This window comes from Protobothrops mucrosquamatus, unplaced genomic scaffold, assembly GCF_001527695.2.
Source record: "Protobothrops mucrosquamatus isolate PMUCROS unplaced genomic scaffold, P.Mucros_1.0 scaffold3357, whole genome shotgun sequence".
Taxonomy (NCBI): Eukaryota; Metazoa; Chordata; class Lepidosauria; order Squamata; family Viperidae; genus Protobothrops; species Protobothrops mucrosquamatus.
In genome coordinates this window covers 19,633-40,384 of record NW_015389343.1, presented here as the reverse complement: position 1 = coordinate 40,384, position 20,752 = coordinate 19,633, and positions in this window count along the sequence as shown.

Here is a 20,752-nt window from a genome sequence, read left to right as displayed (position 1 = left end):
AAGTATCAAGAACAAATCATTTTAAACTTCTTTACTCCCTGGCAGAAATATAGCAGAAAGCTTGCTGTTCATCTATGTCACAATGAGAATTAGAAATTTACTTTAAAAATGAAAGCTTCAATTCATAAAAGTTTAATTAAAATATTATTTTACATTTTACAGCCTTCTGGAATAATTTGGTGTTCCATTTTACAAAATAAGTAAAAAAAAGTTAACATAATTCATGAGCAATGAAAATATTAATAATTTATATTCCTACACTGGATAATAACCTAAAAAAATTAAGTTTTCTATTTTAGAAAAGTGTGGGTGCTCCTCTGTTACCTAGTGAGAAAACAAGTTAACGACAAACATCCTTGCTTACTAGTACTGTATATGTTAGTGTCCCAGAAGGAAGATCCAGATGTTTAAGACATGCACTCATTTTACATAGATTTAAATGTGAGGGCTTAAACAGGCATATCTGAAATTATCTGTCTTGTAACACATCCAAGAAATCAGTGCAGGGATTCCTTCAGGAATTTTGACATCTGCTTAAAAGAATATTGATTATATTTGAAAGATAGAATATGTCCACTTCCCAGATTGTTGTAGGATTTGGTAATAAAACTAATGAACAATGGAGTTGTATTAATAACAGACTATCTTCAAGAGCTAATTGGTTATTTAGCTATTAATCAACTATCATTGTTTTAAAACATTCTGAATTCCAGATATTCCTAGAGTAATTTTTTTCTCTCCCTGGCAGTGAATGAAAAATCCTACTGCACAAAGATTAATTTTAAGCATGTTAATTAATCAAAAAGTTGTTAGAAATCTAACATACTTCAGTTCTCAGGAAGTTCACCTGTCTTCCATGCTGTATTTGGTTGTTTTGCTGGCTGTTTCCAGCTTGGCTGTAAATCACACTTAGTTTCTGCAGGCCTGGAGTGCCAAACATTCTGCAATTAATCAACAAACAATAATTTACAGGGGGGAAAACCTTGCAGTTGCACCCTAATATAGTTACAGGCATAACCTATACAAAACAAACTTTGCTCATTGTTAACTCAGAATGAAAAAAGAATCATACATACAAAAGTCATTTCAATGTATTAGCAATTTTTCTGAACATGAATAACTCATTCATTTCTATAAACACTATGCTACCGCAGAATAACCATAAAAGATAACCAAGAGCTATTCCAATGAATTTTTGTTTAAACTTTTAAGGTGCTTCTGCACAAAATGTGTATTACTACTAAATTTCCTAAAGTGGTTCTGCTGACTGTTTCTTCTCACAAAAATAGTACAGAAGAAAGCTGCAACTGTACCAATATAGCAATAACTATTAACCTAGGCAACAGGCAGTTTCTCCTTCATGATACAATTCCCGATTCCCTGATATACAATTAAAGAATAGCTTGCCCCATACCTGAAAGCCCATTTTAAATTAAATTAAAATGCAATTTATTATTTCTGTAAGAAGCATCTCAGAGTCAACCAATTCTAAAATAAATTATGACTGTTCCCAATGATAATGTCTATCATTATATTGAGCATTTTTCTTGCATGAAGCAATAAATATGACAACAGAAGAACAGGCAAAAAACAATCAGGACTAATGAAATCCTTATTATGATTTCAATATACATATACTATGCACTGCATGGATTTTAAGTTGCAGCTTTGTATGAGCAGTAATGCATAGTCAAGGTATTGATTAGGGGAAAAGACTGAATATGGTAATAACATAAGCAGGCCTCAAGCACAAGATTACAGAACATTTATCCAACATTGATGAAATTTTGTTCTGAGGATGCACCACAAATATTGTGTGCCTTCAAATGCTTCAATCCAATACAATAAGAATTACTGCAAACCACTGGAGACTACTGTTTGCAAATCAGAAACACACTCATTTCAGAATAATTTCTTCTTTGCCTTATATGCATTTAATCATATATTAAAGTGCAAAAGCACAAGTTCTCTTAACTATTGTTTGTGCAAAAATTTCAAATTATGGTATTTCTGATTTTCAAGGAAACTAAGATAGCACAGATGCCAGTGCAAAATCATAGCTGATATAGAAAAAGGAAAAAGTCATTCAAAATATAAAGATGGAAACATACAGTATTTATGTTAGATATTATTTGCAAACTTTTGTTTCCAGCATTAACTGTCCTTCAAATATAGGAAGACTTACTGTTGCTTACTAATAATTGATAAACATTGTCTTTTAAGAGTTGTTCTTCATTTGCATCTAATTGTAGCATAAACTTATTCCAGAAACCTTTTTTCTGGCATTGCCTCTATCTGATTTCTACACCTTGAGTTGTCCTTAACTGTACTGGTGTTAAAATAGTTTCCTCTTTATCTCAACATATTGTAGGTTTTGTTGAAGATACAATTGGTACACTCAGGTAATCCCTGGGGGGGGTAGATTAGAGTGACCCCACTGGCCCATCGAAACTAGTACAAATATAGCTCTGGGCACTGTCCTACATTCCACTTTGGGCAGGAAAGTCTGGTTCTTTCAAATCAGACTCTTCTATTATACTTGACAGGTCCCTGAGCTGACAGCAGTGGTGACTATCAGTAAAGCAGGAGAAAAAGAGCAACTTTCCCCATGCTTGTCAGTTACTGTCTGATCAACTTTTAAGCACAAGTTCAGTGCTCTTCTGGAATAGCACTAAGCCAATGCCTAAAATGAGTCCATTTACCAACTGACATCAGCTGATAGCCAGATCTCCCTATAAGTCCCTTCCACAAAACTGTGCAAAACCACAGCAATTCTGGCAGAGGGCTACATCTGCACCAAGGTCACATTAAGAACAGCATTTGTTGCTAACATGCCTGTAGCAGGATAAGAATGGCCACAGAGGAAAGCCAATTTTATTGTGATATAGTTTTCTGTCAGTTCATGGACTCCTGGATAGCACTTTAATTGAGGCATCAGGAAGATTCTTCTGAAACATGCTATCCAACATCAGCATCCTCCATTATTACCGGTATCTATATTATTACATACCTAAAACTGAATCAATTTCACTTAGGAGATCTTCATTTTGATATCTGGCAGCAAATAATTTCATATATTGTTGCTCTAAAATAATTTTCATTCACTGTGGTTAAAACCAAGATGTTAGGGACTACATCATGCTCAAAATGGTTGAAAAAATATTAGGTTTGAGAAAGATGCTCAGTTCTAATCAATTCTTATTCCTTCTACATCTCTATCACTGGCCAGCAAAGATACATCTCTATCACTGGCCAGCAAAGATACAAAGATACAAATACTACATAAAACATCTACCAATGACATAAATGACAAATGAAGAACATGCAAAATATCCCAATTACAGTCTTTTTGGACCAAGTAAAGCTCACACAAAAAGGACTACACTGCAGTTCTGTACAATATGATTAAGGCATTTACTAGTCCTGGGAAGAGAGAAGCCTACAGAGAATTAAAGATAATCATAAAGCATACAAATTTTGTTCACTTATTGACACATGAACAAAATTAGATTTGCCAATTATATGTGTGACAGCACTGAAATATTTAACAGCTATCTAATGAAGCCAATATCCTAATAAATAATTTTAGTCTTTAGTGCCACTAAAATCCCTTGCTTTTACTGCAATAGATTGAAACAGCTACTTCTCCAAAACTATTACCAGAAAAAGAAAATCACGACGAAAGATTATTGCTCTCCTATCCACCCACCGGAGGGATTGCAGATTAAAATGCAAGAAAATAATGTTCGAGATATACAATAGCTATGGATAGGAAGGAGACAAAACTGCTGGAATGGGATGGGTGACATGGAAGAACAACGGCAATAAATATGAGGGTGCAAAGAAACTGGGAGAAAACCGCCGTCCTTGGCCGGGGAAAGGGTGGGAGCGGGCTGGGCTTGCAGGCGCCGGCGCCAGGGGAAGACCGCCAAGAGGAGGAGAGGAGGAGGAGGAGGAGGCCGGAGGCGAAAGCACCGTTAGGATAAGAGATAAGCTGGCCTCCGTGACTTGGGAAGACGGCGCGGATTTGGGCAGGGGAAAGCCTGAGAGGTCAATACTTGCAGCACCGTCCAGGCGCGGCGCGGGATAGAAATGACGGAAGCCGCTGCCGCCGCCGCCGCCGCGTCCCTTGCCCAAGTCCAGCCCGGGTCGGAGACGCCGGGAGCAGCGAGTACGCGAGGCAGCCTAGAGCGTCACTCTCCGTCAGGAGGACTTGGGCTTTGGACGGGCTAGGAGCGAAGTGGCGGCGGACCGCAACCACAGACTTTATGATTGGTAGATAACCACCCCGTGGTCGAACGACGCGACTTTAAATGCCCTTTTATTTATTTTTTTACTTCATTAAGGGACCGCTGTTTTCCTCAAAAAGAGGGATGCAATTTAGATTTTTAACGGAGTTCTGATGGGGCACAGCAGCGAATCGGCCAGCCTTCCCTCGCCTCCAGTAGATAGGAACAAAAATGGGAAATCGTGTTCGTTCTAATTTTCATGCCTTTGGAAGGATTTGAAAAGGCTGAGCGGTTTAAAAAAAAAATGCCACGCCAACACACCAATTCAGTCCACGGTCACCTCGCTGTTGCCAATTAAGCGCCGGCCATCATTTGCCTTCCATCAGGTTAGGTAACCTTTTCCGGGCTGGAGATGCCGCAGTTTGTCTTGTGCCTCACCTGTGGGTCGCCGAGAAGTTATCCTGCACCTGCTGAGTTTCGGCAGGCGGCGGGACTTAGGGTTCGTTATACCGCCAAGCGCTGGTGGCTTTTTAAAGAGGCCGTTTAGCTTGGGCGCAGCTGCTATTCTAGACCAGGGGTTATTCTAGATGTTATTCTAGATGTTATTCTAGACATGGGGGGTATTCTAGATGTTATTCTAGACATGGGGGGGTATTCTAGATGTTATTCTAGACCAGGAGGGTATTCTAGATGTTATTCTAGACCAGGAGGGTATTCTAGATGTTATTCTAGACCAGGGGTAGGCAACCTTGGCTCTTTTATGACTCGTGGACTTCAACTCCCAGAATTCCTGAGCCAGCCATGCTGGCTCAGGAATTCTGGGAGCTGAAGTCCACGAGTCATAAAAGAGCCAAGGTTGCCTACCCCTGTCCTAGACTAGAGCAAATGCCGCACCTCAATTCCCGCCACCCCAAAGCCGGGATTTGGCTGAATGCTTCCCATCCTTGCACATACCAGTAGATGCGTTGTTCCCGGTGTAGGTAGGGAAAAAAAACTCACGGGATTGGACGTGGCTGTTAACGTCATACTTCTATAACCACTAGGTGGAGCTACGCGCCTCTGACTTGGCCGGCTACAATGCGAGCCGCCGGGTCCCGGAGCGCGCGGCGGTTCTCGAAAAAGGAGCTCATCCCAACTGCTGCATGCAGAAACCGAGGTTGTCGGTGTCAGTTAAAACGAGAGAATATAGGCAATGCAAAGAACCTTGGGAGTTGTAGTCCAGAACCTCAGCAATGCTCTGGGTTGCACATCTCATATCCCCGTTGCTGGGTTTATTTTCAGCGTGGTGTCACCAGCAGAATGACTCAGAATTCCAGAATTTGGTGCTAGAATAGATCAAAGTACTATAGTAGAATTGGACCAATTCCTCCTATCTAAACCAGCATTTCCTAATCCAACTGCATAGAAAAATAAATTGCAAAAATCTCCCTCCAAAGACCAATCCAAAGAATGGGGGTGACTATCTGCCCACTTTCCCCAAATATCTTCTCTTTTCTCTGTTTTCAGAGTGACCTGTGTATATCTATGTGTAGGTTTGAAAGACTATACATTCAGTTACATTTAGGTTTCCCTTTCTGAGGCCAGAGAAGGCCTTTTCCTTCCCCCTTTCATACATGGATACGGAGACCATGCATGACAATCCTCAGAAGATGGGTTAGGGTTAGGGTTAGGGTTAGGGTTCTCTCCATATATTGCTGGTTGGAGGGCAGAGCAGCTGAACTGCAAACAGCTACAAATAAACACACTCTTGCGTTTAGCATCTAATGGCCATCACATTTCAGTGATTATATAAAGATCTGTGAAAACACAGATCATCCTATCATAATGATCTTTTGAATTCCAAACTAGTTTTTCTGGGGTCACACCCTGGTATCTTATCATCAAGGAATAAGGTTAAGCCCTAACCAATCCTTTCTTAAGTGTCTGCCTTTATATCAAAGAACATTTCCAGAACAAAACATGTAATATGAGAGAGAGGTTGTCAGCAAGAACCTATTGGACTTTAACTCCCAGGTAAGTCCAATACATCTAAAATCAGTAGATTGGAAGAGATTGCTATACTGTATTTACAAACATCAGTGGCATTTTCTATGTTGCAAGAAAATCTCATTAAGACTCCAAGTTAAAACACCTGTCTCTAGCAAAAACTGGATGGCTCATATGAATATGATTTTAACTCTGTGTGATAACAAAAAGCGATACTTGGAAGCTTCATCAGGATTCATAGCATAATACATCCAGTTCCAACCAAAACATTTGTCGAATAATTGACATGAATTCTTCCAACACAGATGGAGCGCCACATGAACACAACACAAATAATGCTATTTTGCCAAATGCTACATTGGGCTGTCACTTAAATCAATTTGTGCAGGCAAAATATTTATTTTTCCTTTTAAGGGGGAGGGGAACTTCACGTCCTTGAATTCTGTTAAAATAAGGTGTGCCCTTGTTTTCCTGCTTCATATGTGCTTTTAGCACTACTGTAATTAAAATTATAAGTGCTATACAGTGTTTCACTCACACACTCTAGAACTGTGATGGTGAACCTATGGCACGCATGCCACAGGTGGCACGCAGAGCCCTCTCTGTAGGCACGTGCGCCGTCGCCCCAGTCCAAGGCCTTAAGTCCCATCCATGAGCAACCTGCATCAAAATCTCCCGGGGCAAGTGGCTTTTTAAGCTGGGTTTTATGAAACCTTTTCACTTTAGGCCTCCGCCAGGTGCAAAAAAAAAAAGTTCAATCAATCAATCAATTTCAACTTCTCGCGGGAAAAAAAAAATCTTGCAAAGTTGGAATTGATTGATTGAACTTTATTTTTAGTCCCACACAGCGGCAAAGGAAGTGACGCATTGGAGCTGGAAAGAAGCTGCCGTGTGGGGGTGGAGCGGAGCAGCAGGAGCAGGGTGCTCCATGTGAGGGGTGGGGCGGGGCCTGTGCATGGGGTGAAGCAACGCGGTGGCGCTAGCATGGTGATAGACCAGTTGCTTCCCTCCCCCTGCCAGACACCTGTCGAAGCCACGCAGGATAAGGTTGCCACGCCCACCCATGCCCAGATACCCTCGCCTCCCCCAAGTGTTTTTTTTTACTAACCTGCCTTTCAGCTGCATTCCGTTTCTCCATTCGCTTCTCAGCCTTCGCCACGTGTTTGTCGGACTATTGGTAAAAAAAAACAAAGTTTCATCAGACTTTCTAACTTCTCACGAGATCTCAAGAAGTTAGAAAGTCCGATGGAACTTTTTTTTTACCGATAGTCCCACAAACACGCGGCGAAGGCTGAGAAGCGAATGGAGAAACGGAATGCAGCTGAAAGGCAGGTTAGTAAAAAAAAATGCTTGGGGGAGGTGAGCGCATCTGGGCAGGGGCGGGCGTGGCAACTTTACCCTGCATGGTGTGAGGGTGGGGCACGTGCCCCTCCCATGCCAGGCCAGCTCCTGCAGCCTTGGGACAGCCGTGCTGGGCGGCGGTGGGCAGGGCATTGAGGTGGGGGCCGGCAGGCCGACCAAAGCAGCAGGTGGAGCGCCGAAGGCTCGGGGAGGGAGGGCGCTGAAGTGGGCGGTCGGGCCATTGGCAAGAGCAACGCAGTTGAGCGGCCTCAGGACAAGTGGGGCAGGTAAGGAAAGAAATCCTCGCTCCCCCCAGAAACTGCCTTTCTTTCCTTACCTGACTCCCAGCCCCGTGCCGTTTCTCCTTCGCGATCCATCCCCGCCATATGCCAGGAAACAAAGGAAGTTTTTTTGGGGAGAAAAGGTCAATCAATCAATTCCAACTTCGCGATCTTTCACGAGAAGTTGGAATTGATTGATTGACCTTTTTTTCCCCAAAAAAACTTCCTTTGTTTTCTTGCATGCGGCAGCGGCGGCGGATTGCGAAGGAGCAACGGCACGGGGCTGGAAGTCAGGTAAGGAAAGAAAGGCAGTTTCTGGGGGGAGTGAGGATTTCTTTCCTTACCTGCCCCACTTGTTCTGAGACCGCTTTCCGCTCAGACACATTGCTCTTGCCAATGGCCCGACTGCCCACTTCAGCGCCCTCCCTCCCCAAGCCTTCGGTGCTCCACCTGCTGCTTTGGTGGCTCTGTAGGCAGAGCTGCGAAGTTCTTTTCTCTGTCAGAGAAGAGAACTTTGCAGCTCTGCCTACAGAGCCACCAAAGCAGCAGGTACCTACAGAGCCACCAAAGCTGTAGCTCAGACATGTAAAACACAAGGCCCGTGGGCCGGGGCCGGGTCGGGCCCAAATCTGGCCCCCTGGGGCTGTCCCAGAAATGGCAAGGGCCGGGCCCTCGCTGGCCCAGCCCTGGATCACCCCAACCTGGCTGGGCGCCCTCCCGGCGCATGCACAAGAAACGGCAAGTGCTCGGGGGCTGGTGGTTTGCAGCAGCAGCTGCAGCTCATTTGCCTCACCCTACCTCACCTCACCCCTCCCAGCCTCTCCCGTCACACCCGGCCATTCCCCGCTTTGCTGGGCCTCTCCTCGTCCAGCTCTCCTTTGCTGCACTGTGCCTTTCCTCACTTGGGCCTTGGTGTTCTGTAAGTCTAGCGCCCCAGGGCATGCCCAGCCTGTGGGATGAAAGGCGCGGAGATGGGAGCGCACAGTGGCACAAGCCGAGCATCAGCCGGCTCCCATTCACCCTCTCCGCCACATTGTAGGGCCGGAGAGGGGAATGCAGCATCATGCAGAGCCGCAGCCTGGAAGTGCTGGCGGCCGGCAACATGTGGCGGCTGGAGAGAAAGGGTGAGAAGGAGGAGAAAGCAGGAAGGGTCTCTCTCTCTCTCTCTCTCTCTCTCTCTCTCTCTCTCTCTCTCTCTCTCTCTCTCTGCACGCGTGCGCGCACCAGGAGGGGAAGAGGAGGAAGAGGAAGCTGAGGTATTACAAAAAAGTGGAGCTTCCCCCTTTCTTCCCCCCTTCTCTTTTTTTTTAACCTCCTCCCACTCCGTTCAGGTGCAGGCTGGAGGAAAAGTGCGAGAAGGGGGAGAAAGCAAGGAGAGTTTTTTTGTGTGAGGGAGAGAGAGAGAGAGAGAGAGATTGAGCCAGCAGGGAAGTGAAAGTGTGGGGAAAGGAAAGCATTGCAGAGTAAGCAAACTTACAAGAGGGGATCTCTCTCTCTCTCTCTCTCTCTCTCTCTCTCACACACACACACACACACACACACGTGCTGCGTCGGGGAGGTGGTGTGCAGGCAGGCGAGACAGCAAACTCGCAGATTGGCTTTATGGTCTATTCTTGTCACCTCCCCTCCCTAAAATCATAAAACTCTTTGGATTGAATGGGAAGTTAAGAGAATTGGCGTGATTTGAAATTAAAAGGCCGAGTCAACTCCCCCCCCAATTATTTTGTCAGAGACATGGAAAGTGTTTCTTGCTTCTACTTCCTCTCATCTGCTCTTTTATAATTTAATCCAGCCTCACCCAAACTAATGGCTTTTGGGTGTCATGGACCACAGTTCCCATAATCCTGTGGCTATGTTGGCATCCTATTGCTGAGGATGCTTTGGTTACAAAGCCAGGTCTCCTCGCATGGAGAGGGAGCGGGCCTCCCTCTGACCCACGCACTTTGCCCTCCTGCACCCACCATGAGCAATCTGGCCAAGGAGAGCGAGCACAGAAGCAGTAGCCTTGAGGAGGAGGTAAACGCAGCTGGGGCCCCCCTCAGGGATGTGCGGCTAGGCTAGGCAGGGCTGTGGGGTCCTGGTGCTGTGGGAGCTCAAGGACCGGGCTGGACTAGTAAAGAAGTCCAGTCAGCAGTCTTTTGGAGCTGGTAAGCTTATTGGAAATTTTACAAACATTTTGTGGGAATTCAACATACAAATAAACAAAGTTATTTCTTGTCACACCCCCTTTAGACAATCCTTTCAACTTAGCTTTGTCTTCTTTCTAGGTGGTGGGGATACTTCAAACAAAGCAGAGAGGTACAACTATTTCTGATCTTATATACTAAAAATGTCTGTGGGCAAGCTACATGACAATTTCACTTTTAGAAATAATTAAAAAAAAAAATTTCTTTTGAAAAAAAATGGCAGATGTGATATGGAGCCTGGCAGGCACCAAGCCAATTGCTCATGGGCACTTTGGTGCCTGCCAACATTATATTCCCTTAACCTGACCTTGTGCAACAAGAAAACCTTCTAATAGGTGGTGGAAAGTGGGGGGTTTTAAAACTTCATTTAAGTACTAAAACACATCAACAACCCAATTTTGTCCAAAGATATACATGCTTAAGAACCATTAAGTGGATGCAGACATATCTAATCCTATAGTAATAAGAATATTTGCTTATTGTTGAGTAATGACATGTTCTGTTTGAATGAATGTAAAATACATACGGTACTTTTAGCCTAACAGTAATATTCATTTAATACATATAATGCAATTTACTGCTTGTGTGAAATAAAATAATAAAAATAAAGAAAACTTATCTATAACAAGTACAACAACCCTAACCATACCTAAAATATACTGCGAGAAAGAGGTGCACCAACAGCAAGAGCAAAGTCCATAATTGAGATAATAATGCTGAGTCTCCAGCAGCACATAATATTTAAACAGCAAAGTGTTAGTTAGTGAACAAGACTCTATTAGGAACTGTGTCTTTAGAATGCTGCCATGACATCCTTAAAACAACAAGTGATTCTACTGGCAATAAAGTCCTCAGCGTTTTAGTTTCTGACCTTTTATTTACTGGTATAGGTTCATTAAAATTGATTGATCAATTAGCTTTCTATTCCTGACTATCCAAGTGAGGCCGCCAAGATTTTATCCGAGTGTTTGAAGGCTGTGAGGGTCAGAATGGGGAAACACAAACACCTGCTATGCCATGAAGATGTTTCTATTATTTGCCTTTCATCCTTGGAATCACTTTTAAACTCTCTTATCTCAGATTTGCCAGAATTCCTATTGTTAATAAGCTACCCAATGAACAGGTATTAATACTGCCAACTGAAAGTGAGTGACTGTAGGGGCCCCACAGTTCCCAGAACTGGAGAGATTTTATTGTTGAATTTGGGACGAGTTGCACTGCCTCACTCAGATTCCATGTGCAATCTGGGGCCTACTAGATTCATAGTTCCTGCTACATGCTATAATGTATCAGCAAAATGTAGGATTGATCTCTTCTGCTAAACATGGAGATAAGTCACTGCAAAGTTATATTATGGGATGTTCCACAGGTTTACTATGGCATGCTTTTTCGATTATATCATTTAGAAAATTAAAACAATATGTATACATATCTAAGTGCCAGGATACAGTCATGTTGCATGTTGCATGTTGCCCTAACTGATGCAGAGCACTTTCAGAATAAGGTCTCATATCTACATTCACAATAGTACCAGTGAAAATGATACTATACTATCAGGGATAAAATGGCAGGTTTAGCAGCTAAACATACAGTAATTGGCAACTGAAAAGAGAGATTAGTGGAGAAAGAATGTGAATCCAAACAAAGAGTTCGGCATATTCCAACTTCTGGGGGAGGTATGATGAACTGAAGATGACTCTGAAAGCGGAGTCGAAAAGGTGGCAAAGACCAAGGAACTGAAGAGTAGACCCAAGAGAATGGGAGATTGCCCTCATGTGCTCTGGGCAGCTGCTCCTCATGAGGAGACAGCAGGACAGTGATTTTCTATGGGTTTGAGCACCTTAAGACAGTGGTGGCAAACCTATGGCACGGGTGCCAGAAGCAGCACTCAGAGCCCTCTCTGTGGGCACACGCACCATCACCCCAGTCCTAGGCCTTGAGCTGGGTTTTATAAATCCTTTTCGCTTTAGGCCTCCGCCGCCGTGTGCAAAAAAAAAAAAAGGTTCAATCAATTTCAACTTCTCCCGGAAAAAAAAAAGATCTTGCACAGTTGGAATTGATTGATTGAACTTTTTAGTCCCACCCAGTCTGCCGTTACCACCGCAGCCATGCCCACCCAATGGGCCACACCCACTCAATTGGCCACACCCACCCGGCACTCGACGATGCTTAAGTGGGTTTTGGGTTGCAGTTTGGGCACTCAGTCTCTAAAAGGTTCGCCATCACTGCCTTAAGATGACAAGTATAGCAATCTTGTTTGCAATTGTTACAATCTATCTTCTATTATTGTTATTATTATATTATTATATATATAAAAATAAAAATGTAAATGTTCGTTTGTTCAAAATTTTAAATCTCCGAAAGTTCTTCACCGATTGCTTTGAAATTTTGACACAACGTTGCATTCGAATACGCACATGTTTTTATATACCTATATTATATAGATGTCACACCTGTGACAGGTAAAAACATGCTTTTTTGAAAAACAGCACCATCTGTTGGACATAAAAACTGAGCCACAGCAACGCGTGTCCGGGTACAGCTAGTTTTTAATAGACTTTTACATATACATAAGCATATATATATATAAGCATACATATACACATCCAGGAAGAGTTGTAAAAACATGGAACTCTACTCCACTAATACCTTCTGGCCCAGGAGCTCAGCTACAAGACCTTCCTTAATCAGTGTGGTGAAAGGTAAATGCCAGCTTCCTTGGGAGTAAGCTTCATTATCGGGGAGGGAGAAGTTTCATACTCTGAATGACTGAGCCTGAAAAGCTGGGAGAAAAGGGCTTTTAAAGATGGAGGAAAAGAAAGGATAAGAGAAATAGTAAATTTAAGCTGATTACAGAGAGAAAGTAAAAGACAAGAAGAAACTGTTGATAGACTTCTCACCCAACCCTTCAAGAAATCTGGCCTTGAAAGAGCTTACTTCCATGGCAGTAGGAAGCAAAGGAACTAGTTACTTAAAAGAAAAAGATTCCCTAAACCTTTTTACAGCTGATTTTCTCAGCTGAGATTGGCATTTCCAACTTTTCTATTGTTGCTGTCACAATGACTTATCGCTTTAGTTGGACATTATAGTTGAACATTACAGTTTGATTTAATAGTTTAACAAACTGAAGCTTTCAAAGGAGTCAATACTTGCTTTCAACTCTGACCCTAATAGTTTAAAGGGACAATTGTGGATAAATTAATGAGTCCTCATACTCCTTTGGTGTGTCCAGAGACTCCCAACACTTGTTCTGTGTATAAAGGGGTCAGTCTCACAGTCAGCACATCTGAAAAAAGGCAATGATAATATCTGGCTGCCCTTCAAAGCTGTGATAAAGTTCTTTGGGAACCTTGAAAATAGGAGCAGAAATCCAGGACTTCGTGAATTTTGAAGAAAAAGTATAGGAAAGGTATTGATGCTTTTTAACTTTCATGTTGCAGAAGATTCTTGAGAATACCATGTATGGGCAACAAAACAAACAAATGTATCATTGAATAAATTGACTCAGAATTCTCATTCAAGGAACAAATGAACTGACACATTTGGGCCCTATCCATCAAAATGAGTTTTAATGTGGAGAAAAGCAAAGTTTTACATTTAGGCCAGGGGTCCCCAACCCCCTGTCCATGGACTGGCACCGGGCTGGGCATGCCAGAAACCAGGCCGCACAAACAAGCAAAACCCCATCTGCAGGATGCAGGCAGTACATGAAGCCATGCCCCCTCCGATCTCCACGGAACCAGTCCCTGGTGCCCCAAAGGTTGGGGATTTCTGATTTAGGCAGGAAAAATCAAAGATATAAGTACAGATTAAGTGAGACCAGGCTCAAAAACAGTAACTGTGAGAGGGACCAAGCTTCGAGTCCTAGTGGACGATCACTTGACTATGAGTCAGCAGTGTGGAGCAGCAGCCAAAAAAGCTAATAAAATCCTGATTTGCATAAACAAAGGCATAGAATCAAGATCACGCAAAGTATTAGTACCGCTTTATAAACCTGTAGTGAGACCACCTGGAATACTGCAACCAATTTTGGTCACCATACTACAAAAAAGATGTTGAGACCTTGGAAAAAGTTCAGAGAAGAGCAACTAAGATGATCCAAGGCCTGGAGACTAAAACATACGAAGAATGGCTGCAGGACTTGGGTTTGGCTAGTGTAAAGAAAAGAAGAAATAGGGGTGACATGATAGCAGTACTCCAGTATTTGAGAGAGTGCCACAAAGAAGAGGGGGTCAAATTATTTTCCAAAGCACCAGAGGGCAGGACAAGAAACAATGGTTGGAAACTGATCAAAGAGAGAAGCAACCTGGAATTAAGGAGAAAGTTCCCAACAGTGAGGACAATTAACCAGTGGATCAGCTTGCCTTTAGAATCGTGGATCTGGAGGTTTTTAAAAAGAGACTGGACAGTCACTTGTCTGAGATGGTATAGGTTCTCCTGCTTGAGCAGGGGGGCTGGACTAGAAGACCTCCAAGGTCCCTTCCAACTCTATTCTATTCAAATACAAATTACCCTACTTTGGACACATCCTGTGAAGACTTTATTCTCTCACTTTAGTGCTAGGAAAGGTGGAAGGAAAGAGAAAAGCAAGATGGATGGATTCAGTTACAGTGCTGATGGTTACACCATTAGAAGACCAGGTTAGGGAGTGAAAATTATAGAGAAAATCTATGTATGTAATTGCCAAGGGAAAACACAAACTAGATAGCACATAATTGAACACCAGGATGTCATAGTGAGCTGGATAGGGTGTGCATTCATAGACTTACTTGCAAACAACTAATATCCCAAGAAAGGAAAACTGCTGAATTAATATACAAGGCCAACATAACAATATGCAAACTTTCACGTTTTCCAGAATTCTTCATTTATCCCAGTGAGTTCTGAAATCTCTGAAACTTACATGATATAATATGATGATCTTAATTCAGCGTAGTAAAAATATTCCCACAGAACCAGTTTGTTGTAGTGGTTAAGGCATCAGGCTAGAAACCAGGAGACCGTGAATTCTATCCCACCTTTGGCACAAAGTTCATTGAGTGACCTTGGGCCAGTCACTTCTTAACCCTAGGAAGGAAGTAATGGCAAACAAACAAACAAACAAAAAACCTTGCCAAGAAAACTGCAGAAAATATATGTTATAGTACTGATTGTGGATCTTTCTTTATGGCTTACATAACCACACTTGCTTTTATTAAGAAAGTGAAAATCTCTGGTAAATTTTGTACAGTCTGGTATTTGCTATTTCTTTTATTGGTTGCTTAAAAGTAGTTATTTTAAAATAAAATGTGCACCTCTGTTAATAAGTATCAGAATCTGCTTTTATCAGGTCTATGTGGTGCCAAGATATAACGAATGTGGTATATGGGTAGGTCTAATTAGGTAAAAATCACAAGGATAAAAGAAAACATTGGGGGGGAGTACATGGACTTAGAAATATTAGTATTTATTTGGCAGAACAATAAGTGCATAGAAACTTCTGCAATCTGGATTCTATAAATACTAGGTAGCTTTGTGAAGATCAGAATCAAGCCCACATAACTGAACTTATTTAACCCCACAGTATTCAGGTGTTCTTACTTGAGAACTCTTACAACGAGAGCTTTCCAGGAATGCCTCAATCTCCATTGATTCCTTATCACGGTAGATGAAGATCTCCTTCAGACACTCATACAAATGCCTACAATGGAGAAGCCCTTGTACTAATGACTATGCATTTACTCTGAGCTTGCAATATCATAGCACCTTTGTCAAGTATAGTTTTTGTCAATATAGTTTTTCTCCTGCAAACTTTTTTATTGAGTAGAGGAGTTTACAGAGGGGTCAAAAACTCAAGATAATAGCTACCATCATATAATTGAAGCTCTACCATTTTGCTACAAAACAGGAACATGAGTACTTCCCAGAAAGCAATGGCAGACTGAAGATAGAACATGCGCGCGCACACACACACACACACACACACACACACAAACATGCATACTACAGATTTTGGATCTTTGTTTATGGCCAACATAATTTCATTTTCTTTTACTGGCTGCTGGTTGTTTTCTGAATGCAGTTCAAATTGTTGGTTGCCACTTTGCTGGACCAAGTTATGAGACTATTTTCTCCCGAATTCTCCTGGCCTGTCCAATCAGATTAGACAAGATTACCTCCCTTCAGGTCATGTGTCTTCAAGAGTACCATCTGACAAGACTTTAAAAATGGCTATTTTCAATCCCACTGTGTAGAAATCCTGTGTACTCTGTCTCTCTTGGGCAGGGGTCTTCAAACTTGGCCCTTTTATGACTTGTGGACTTCAACTTCCAGAATTCCTCTGCCAGGCATGCTGGCTGAGGAATTCTGGGAGTTGAAGTCCACATGTCATAAAAGGGCCAAGTTTGAAGACCCCTGCTCTTGGGTTTCAGGAAAGCATTTGAGACTTGGCTTTTCTATCTAGCCCTGAAAGGAGGCATATTATGAACATTGGCCATACATTTTTGATATTTTTAACAGTTTCTTTTTTTGAGAAGGGTTATTTTAATGACTTTTTTTTAAAAAAAAACCTGTTATTCTTCCAGAGATTTTGGAATGGACAGCATACAAATAAAAAATTCCACTAACTCAACCCAATTTGCCTCGTAGTGAACCCTAAAGCCATTGTGTTACACAAGTCTGTTAGTTACCCAACAGGCTAAGCTAAAATGCCATTGGTCGATTTTAGGTCTGGGTTGTGTGAACTTGCAGCCTTATTATTGCACAAGCCCATTTCATATAATACAGAGCTATTAAGCATCTGCTAAAATGGAGCCCACGTGCCAGGAATACCTGCCGTGCCATTATTTCCACGCTAATTACTGAGAAGTTCGTACAGCCTTGCCCCAACCATCACTGCGATGGCATGCCTGGCTTCATTCGTGATATATTACAGCACTGGCCGGATGACATTAAACCAGTGGTTCTCAACCTGTGGGTCGGGACCCCATTTGGGGTCGATCGACCATTTCATGGGGGTCGCCAAGCAAGGCTGTCCGCCATTGTTTTTGTCCGCCATTTTTTTTGTCCGCCATTTTTCCCCCCCTTTTCCAGCGGGTGCCTTACCTCTCTTGGGCTGGGCCAGCTGGTGGTCGGCCTGCTCCGTCTCTGCCACTTGCCAGCTACACCTCGGCCGGCGCAGGGGGCGGAACCACGCATGCGCGGCGCTCAGAATCTAATTTGTAAATTAGATTCTGAGAATTCATGATTTGTTTATAGTGAGTATGAAAGGAAGATGGCCCTGATGAAAACAGGGAGGTAATATTGCATGTTTCATTCAAGGTCATCTTTCTTACTCAATATGCCTGCCTTTAATACTCCAGAAGTTGCTGAACAATGACCATCAACATTTCCACAATTGGCCATGAACTGTGGCTGCTGGAAGAGGTTTTTCAGAAGGCCCAGCTTTGCCTCCCCTGCTTTAAAAAAATAACTTTGTTTTTCAGTGTCTAGTTGACAACCTTTGTTTCAAAGAATTTATCTTCTCTGTCCAATTAGTGTACATTTTCAGTGTTACATCCATAGTTGAGCTCAGTGATGTTCCAAACGTGGATGGGGCTGTGACACAAGGGGAACTTTANTCATCTGAATTCTAATCATTTGAAATAATACTGCTACTATCCACATGCATACCATATCCAGTTTACTCCAGAAGTGCTTTCTGAGAAAAACAAGGACAAAAAATTGCAAACGTGGATGTTTTTGTGTATTCTCTACTTTGAACTTTTTAAAAACAATGATACATATTTACTTTTATATATTCTTGGGTGCCCCCCCCCCATTTTATGCTCTTCTGATCATTGCCACAGACCCAGTGATTATAGATCAGTGGTTCTCAACCTGAGGGTCGGGACCCCATTTGGGGTCGATCGACCATTTCACGGGGGGTACCAAGCAAGGCTGTCCGCCATTTTTTTTTGTCTGCCATTTTTTCCCCCCTTTTCCGGCGGATGCCTTACCTCCCTTGGGCTGGGCCAGCTGGTGGTCGGCCTGCTCCGTCTCTGCAGCTTGCCAGCTACGCCTCGGTGGCGCAGGGGGCGGAACCACGCATGCGCGGCGCTCCCGGGCGGGGAAAGTCCTCGACTTACGACCAGTTGGGTAGTCCTCGACTTACAACCGGTTTAGTCCTCGACTTACGACCGGTTTAGTCCTCGACTTACGACCGGTTGGGGTCGCGGCATTAAAAAGGTTGAGAACCACTGCATTAAACGTTACAACGTCCGTAATGTGGAAATGGCCTTACCCTCTAGCAGGGGGTTCTCAACCTTGGCAACTTTAAGACTTGTGGACTTCAACTCCCAGAATTCCTCAGCCAGCTTTGCTGGCTGAGGAATTCTGGGAGTTGAAGTCCACAAGTCTTAAAGTTGCCAAGGTTGAGAACCCCTGCAAGGTGGCCTGAGCCTCCCCACAGTCCCTTGCGGTTTCCATAACAGCTCGAGATAACAACAGCGAGGGAAAGGGTCAGCCAGAGCCAGAGCTTTCCCAGCAGGGTTAACCTTCACCTCTCCGCAGCGCCGCGGCTCTCTCCCCTCCCTGCCTTCTGTTTTGCCTCCCTTTCATTGGCTGCCTCGAGTCTAAGGCAAGACAGCGCTCTAATTAGGACCCGGGCGGACACGGATCCCGTTTCCTGGGCAAGCAGATAGGAGAGAGAAGGCAAAGTCCAAGCGACGACCGTAGCCGCCAGCGTCCCCCCCCCCCTAACCGAGCTGATTCGGTTTCGCTTCGCAGACTTTTCTTCTCGGCCGGAGCCAGGAGCTTTGCACTCGAGGCAGGTGGAGAGGACACTGAGGAGGAAGGAGCTGCTTAAGCACCCGGGGAAACAGCCCTGGGCAGAGGCGGAAGGAGCGCGCCTAGTTGGCTGAAAGTTTCTCGTTTAGGCGAAGGAAAGTTGGCCGCAGAATTCCTGACTGTTCCGCCGCGGGCAGAGCCGGAATCGGGGGGGAAAAGCAGGAGCACCAGCTGCAGGTAAGTCATCTCGGGTGGCTTTTCAGCGAAGGACGAGGATGATTCCTTGAGTGGACGGCTCATCACAACCCAAAATTGGAGGGTCCCGGGTTGATTCCGTGCAGCAAGAGGAGGGGAAATAAACTGATGTTTCCCTTGCAGTCATCCTACCCCGCACGTACTTCGTTGTTGCAGGAATAGGGTGTAATTAGTTGCGTTCAGATCAGTGTGAACGTTGTTGACTTGGCGGAATCTGAATTGCTCTGGTCCTCTGGAGTTGTTGTGGGTACGGAAGAAAAGCACAGAGGGTGAGAAAATCCTTTCAAAAAAAAAAACAATCTGCCAGTAGTTCTTAAAGTCTACAAACGATTATCTCTTGCTTTAATTTTGTAGTTGCAATCCCCGATGAGGATAAAACGTCACTTTTATGTAGGTACAGTAACCTGTTAAAAACCTAAAGAGGTAACTGGGCTAGGATTGATTACAAGCAGCCTTAGTCCATCGGAGATCTTTCATAGATTAAAATAGGATGGTAAATTGCATTAAGGACCTTTCTAACTTTTGAGTTGCGAGTGTGATTGTTTTAGATGCTTGCTAAATAAATGCTGAAATTGGAATCAGTTAATGAAAATTTGGATCAGAGCAAAATACTTCTTAATGATACATGCTCTGAATAAATAATGTAAAAAAAATAATACTTTTTTCATGTTCTATATTTGCTGGTGTGTGGAATTTCCTGAATTTTTGTAGCCCACAATTGGTATCCCTAACATATTTGATTCTTCATGTGAAGCTTTGTGCTTTGTGAAATTTGCCTACAGTAAAACAATGCTGTGAATGCCTTTTATGAGACTGCATTTTCTTTTTCACACCCTTATAGTTAAAATACTCTGTAGCAAAGAAGGAGCAGTATTGACATGTTATGCTTTTCTATGGCTATGAGGTCTGGCAAGATCTGTGGTATCAGTGCTAAGCAAAGATAATGAATGGTACAACTATGGCTGTTGCATTGAAGTACACATGATATACTTTCAATCAGAAAAGAGCTGGAAGGGACCTTGGAGATTTTCTAGTCCAACCCCCTGCTCAAGCAGGTGACCCTATCCCATTTCAGACAAATGACTCTTCTTAAAATCCTCCAGTGACCTCTGACAGCAAACTGTTCCACTGGTTAATTTTCCTACTGTTAAAAAGTTTCTTCTTAATACCAGATGGTTTCTCTCCTTGATTAGTTTCCATCTATTGTTTCTTGTCTTGCCTTCTGCTGCTTTAGAAAATAAGTTGATCCCCTCCTTTTTGTGGCAATACTGGAATACTGCTCTCATGTCCCTCTTAGTGCTTCTTTTCTCTAGACTAGCCAAACCTAAATCCTGCAAACGTTCTTCATATATTTTAGTTTTCTGGCCTTAATCAACTTAGTTGCTCTTCTTTGCACTTTTTCCAAAGTCTCAACGTCTTTTTGTAATGCGGTGATCAGAACTGGATGCAGTATTCCAGGTGTGGCCTTAATAAGGCTTTATAAAGTGGTACTAATACTTCATGTGATTTTAATTCTGTGCTTCTGTTTATATAACCAAGGATTGTATTAGTTTTTTTTTGGCTGCTGGCCGCATACTGCCAGCTCACGTTTAAGTGATCGTCCACTAGGACTCCAAGGTCCCTCTCACAGTTACTGTTTTTAAACCAGGTTTCACCTAATCTTTACTTGTGCCTTTGGTTTTTCCTGCCTAAGTGTAAAACTTTGCTTTTCTCCACATTAAATTTCATT